This window comes from Delphinus delphis, chromosome 3, assembly GCF_949987515.2.
Source record: "Delphinus delphis chromosome 3, mDelDel1.2, whole genome shotgun sequence".
In the NCBI taxonomy this organism is placed as follows: domain Eukaryota; kingdom Metazoa; phylum Chordata; class Mammalia; order Artiodactyla; family Delphinidae; genus Delphinus; species Delphinus delphis.
The window spans coordinates 96,587,596-96,593,030 of record NC_082685.1 but is presented as its reverse complement, the minus strand read 5'-3'; the positions used below and the strand labels follow the sequence as shown (position 1 = coordinate 96,593,030).

The window sequence follows — 5,435 nt, the reverse complement described above, 5'->3', positions numbered from 1 at the left end:
AACAAATACCGTATGCTAACGCATGTATATGGAATCTAAAAAAAAACGGTACTGATGAACCTAGTGGCAGGGCAGGGAAAGAGACGCAGATGTAGAGAACGGACTTGAGGACACAGAGGGGGAAGGGGAAGCTGGGACGAAGTGAGAAAGTAGCACTGACATATATACACTACCAAATGTAAAATGGATGGCTAGTGGGAAGCTTCTGTATAATACAGGGAGATCAGCTCAGTGCTTTGTGAAGACCTAAGGGGTGGGATAGGGAGGGTGGGAGGGAGATGCAAGAGGGAGGGGATATGGGGATATATGTATACGTATAGCTGATTCACTTTGTTATACAGCAGAAACTAACACAACATTGTAAAGCAACTATACTCTAATAAAGATATAAATAAAATAAAATGAGATAGTGATTGTGAAAGTAAATTGTAAGGGGTCATGTTGAAAATAGCAGTGATGGTAATGATAACAGTGCTGATGAAGAAGGCAGCAACACAGCCCCTGACTAACAGAAAGGACTATCTATTAAGACATTCACATTCCACTAAGGGCACAGATTCCACTCATCCTGTCCTCATTCCTGGCTGAAAAGTTCTGCTCCTCAAATAAACAAAGGTAACTTACTAGAGGAAAAGTGGGGTAAAGTTTACCTTGTGGCTAGTAATTAATGAAGAATTAAAACATAAAAGTTGAAATATTCATCTATGTTTCTATTTTATTCTAACTGCTTCTACTAAAACATATAGCTTCCTTTCTTTCAGTTAATAATAATCATTTGAAATTCCTTCTTATTCAGAATAATTTTTAAATATACCACTGCATAAAAAAATTTACAAAAAGTTAAGTTCAAAAATAAAAACACGTTGATCTTGTGTGTTATTTGCTGTTGCTCCCCATCCGCTATTGGTTTGGAACTTCTACCATTAGATGTTAATGCATGGTAGAGCCTTTCTTGAAAGCAGTAAAATTATGCAGTCTCTTTGCCCCTGAAGTTCTTTTATAGAAATTGATTCCAAAGGAATATTTGTAGATGTTCATCAAGATTTAGCTGTAAAGATTTTCAACACACGCTACTTGCAATATCAGAAAATTGGAAATAACCTAAATGTTCAGCCACTGAGTGGTCATATAACTATGGTATTTCTGGAATTTAAAAGGATTTCCTTTTCTTTATACAGTTCTGCATTACCTACAATAAGCATCTATTGATCTCATCATAGTAAAATACACAATAAATTTTATTTTATGAAAATAATTGGTCATTTTGATTACTATCACAAATTTAACAAATGCATGTATATCATTCCCTCCTGAAACCCCACTAAAATGACAGTAAAGGGAATGTTTTAAGGCATAAAACTACAAGAACAAAGGGCGAAAGGGGAAGCAGCAATAGCCACAAACTTTTGGAAGCTGGAAAGCACATGGATCATTGATAACAGACTGCACAGACTTGAGAAAGCTGAAGTCTAAATAGGTACCGGGGAAAGCCAAAAAGGAACTGGTTCTACATCACAGATTCTCCCAAAGACTCAGGAATTAACAGCACGAGGCACCTCTGGAATAGACGAAGGGGACCAGCAACAGAAAGGCAGCCTGAAAGTCTGCTTACGAAGCTAGGGCTCCTGGTCGTCCCTTTCCCCATCCTGCACAGGCCAGCTTCTCTTCCTCTCATGAACCAGCAGAAGGCAACACAGAACCCACCCAGCAAATGGAGAATGAAGAGGCCCCTGATGACAAGGAGAGGGACAAAGTCCCAATGACATGAACACTAGACCCTAAGCTCCATGATGGCACAGAATATTACCTGCTTTATTGACAACAATTTGTATCGCATGTGCCTGTAACTATATTTCACACGTAGGAGGCACTTGGTAAATATTCATAGAACATATCGTCTGAGCCCCAGATACAGCATTATCCCCTGGCTTTTCAATTATATGGACCAATAAATTACCTTTTATGGGTAAGCCATTTGGAGTCAGATTTCTGTCATTTGCAACTAAGGTTGTGATATCACACTAAGATATCACTCTTCTATACAAATCTACTCTTCCCAAAAATCCGAGCCAAAAAAAAAAAAAAAAAAAAATATATATATATATATATATATATATATATGTATTCCTTAGCTACTCCTTCCCTAGCAAAGCCCATACTTATTAAGTTGCATAATATTCCACCTGCCCTTGTAATACGTGAAGTAAATCAGAGTGCAGTCGTCTTGTGACTTGAATTAGAAATCATAGCTCTTTGTTACCTGCTTGTTACTTACAACTCAATCCGACCACTTACACCACATTGTAAAGCAACCATACTCCAATAAAATAACAAAATAAAGTAATAGTAATAACATGTAAATTAAAAAAAATCCAATCCTTCATTCTCTTCATACCTTCTTCCCTTGTGGTTGTTGAATTGACACTGTTGGAAGGTTGTTAAAGAAAAAATCTTACAGAGAGTTTATTTTTTTCTGATACTATTGCCAGCAACAAGGAGAGAGAGCACAGACCATGTCTAGATGCCTGGCTCCGTAGAAACAAAGGGCTGGAGAGTTGGGATGGGGGGATCATAGGCCACCTGTGTTTGCTAATTGGCCTTACCCAAAGGAAAAGTAAACTTCCTCTGATCTTCATGACAAGAGATAGTTTTACAACTTGGATCAAGGAGTCTGAGGGTAGGCTCCTACCCTCCCACTGAGACCACGAGAGAGGGGCTCTATCTCCTTCAATGATTACATTTCAAAGTGAAGGCTCCCAGGTCCTTGAGAAAGACATTCCTGGGTTGTAAAACAGGCAAGAGGCTTTTTAAAAGATTTATTTCTCAAAGGGCCGAGAAAGGACTCATAATGACAAGTTTTCTGAAGTAAATGCTCTAGGAAAAGGTAGGTCAGGGGCACCAAATCAGGTGGAAACCTGCTTAAAGCTAAAGGGAACTTTAAGGCCACCTCGATCAAGACCTTGATCAAGCAAACTGCCATTTTTTACAATCACAAAATCTCTGTCAATGTTGTCGTTTCACTGGATTTCCTCCTAAGAGGAATAAAAACCCTTAGTTTTATTTATTCAGGAAAATTCTGTAAGGAGAGTTAACCTCATGTCCCACAAAAGAACTTATGTTCCCCTGTCTGATGTCCATTGGTCTTCTTGGGTAGAGTATGTAATCTCTCATCCTACGTGATTCCCCCACAGAAATTACCCATGAATTCGAACACTGGTTGCCACTACGTGAATACAGTAATGTTGGGTGTTACTAACACAGGGGAAAGATTCGGTAATGGGAATCAGATAAAGGTCTTTCACTGCAGCCATTCAGAAACCCCCTCAAGAGGGAGGCTAATGATGTGCAAAAGCCATATCAAAGAGGAAACAGAGTTAAGAAGTTGAAGGAAGAAGCTCACTCTTCTCCCAATCTATCAAACTCCCCCTGGGTTTCCTTCCCTCCCTAGCAGGCCCCTTGATCAGTCAACTCAATCACCTGTACCAGCTTCCCTAATTCTCTTACCTCAATGTCCTTATACCTTAATCCTACCCTATCGATCTCTAAACTTGGATCAGTTCAACAGTTTACTTTCTCTACCATTACTGCTACAAAGCTGAGTACTACTGGAGAAATCTCACAACTTCATCTGCCGGCAGTATTACATACGTCAAGCTTCTGTAGACAGAATTACGCTCCCCACAAGGATGTCACGTGCCAACCCCCAGAATCTAGGAACATGTGACCTTATATGGCAAAAGGAAATTTACAGGTGTGATTAAGTTAAGGGTCTTGAAATTAGGAGATTATCCTGGATTATCCAAGTAGGCCCAAGGGTCAATCAACAGAAAAGGTGGGACAATAGAAGCAGAGAGGGAGTGATGTGCTTTGAAGATGGAGGAGAGGACCATGAACCAAACGCTGCAGGTGTCCTCTAGAAGCTGGAAAAGGCAAGGATACAAATTCTCCCCTCTATCTTCCAGAAGCAGCAGAGCCCTGCAGACACCTTAATTCTAGTCCCATAAGACTCATTTCAGACTTCTGATGCCCAGAACTGTAAGCTAATAAGTACGTGGCTTTCCCAGGTGGCTGCCGAAGATGGCAGAGGGGCAGATGGAGCTCGATGGCTGATGCCATCTACTGGCCAACCAGGGGCATCACGACCAAGGAGGTACTGCTGGGCCAGAAGGTGGTGTTTGTACGCTGTGAGGGCATCAGCATTTCCAGCAATTTCTACAGAAACAAGGGCAGACCATTCGAGGTATGCTGCCTCACAAGACCAAACGAGACTAGGGTCCCTGGACCACCACAAGATGTTTGATGGGATCCTGCTGCCCTATGACAAGGAAAAGTGGATGATGATTCCTGCTGCCCTCTAGGTTATGCATCTGAAGTCTATACGAATATTTGCCTACCTGGGGTGCCATGTGATTGGCTGGAAGTACCAGGCAGTGGCGGCCACCCGGAAGGAGAAGAGAAAGGAAAAGGCCAAGGTCCATTACTGAAAGAGAAAACAGCTCATGAGGCTATGGAAACAGGATGAAAAGAACACGTAAAGAAAATCAACGAATACACAGAGGTGATCAAGAACCGTGGACTACTGGTCTGAGCCCAGTAGAGACCATTTATTCCTCATGCTTGGCCTGGCCTGCCCTTCCTTCATCACTGCCCTGGATGTGGGGATCCAGGGGCAGCCATCCAGGGGACAAGACAGCCTGGGACTTAGGAAGCTGGGGGCACAGAAGGGACCTTAGTCACTGTTGCAGTTTAAGAAAGGCCTGTCTTTTAAAAATTTACTTTACATAGCTCTAACGCTTGTGCAGACAAAATTTGTCTACAATCCACTGGTTCATGACAGAGTTTTTAAACACCAACAGTAGGAACAACTTTAGTTCCAATATTTGCACAAGTGAGCTGGAAAACTAATTGAAGGAGAACACTGAATCGTGAATGAGGCATCTGTTTCAACTTCTTACATGGTCATATATCATCCTCTGCAGCTGTTAGAGCGTGAGAGACGCCATGGGACAGCATGAGCCTAGTGTCACACAGAGGCGTATACAGATGGAGACGGGAAAGACGTGTGCAACCAGGAAGTTAGAGGCATTGCCCTTGTTGCTTCCCGGTATTTTGCAACCAGAGTTGAATAAAGTATAAGGAAGTAAGTAAATAAATAGCTTTGTTTTAAGCCCACCAAGTTTGCAGTAATTTGTTCCAGTGGCAGTAGGAAACTAATAGTTTCTAACTTCAGATGAGTCTGCAAACTCTCAGAAATTGTGGTGGAGAGACTTCAACCATGACTGTTATCAATTCCTCCCCTCCCTGTATGCGTCGGCTGTCCTCCACATCAACAGGTAGAATCTATTTTCCGCGCCCCTTAAATCTGGGCTGGCCTCGTCACTTGCTCTGACCAACAGAGTAAGATGGAAGCGACACTGTGCCGATCCCAGGCCTGC

The 5,435-nt window shown here is 41.9% G+C and overlaps 1 pseudogene; it reads left to right on the top strand.

The window, feature by feature from the left end:
• Window positions 1-4,077: 4,077 nt before the first annotated feature.
• Window positions 4,078-4,588, top strand: LOC132422159 (large ribosomal subunit protein uL13 pseudogene; annotated as a pseudogene).
• Window positions 4,589-5,435: the final 847 nt, after the last annotated feature.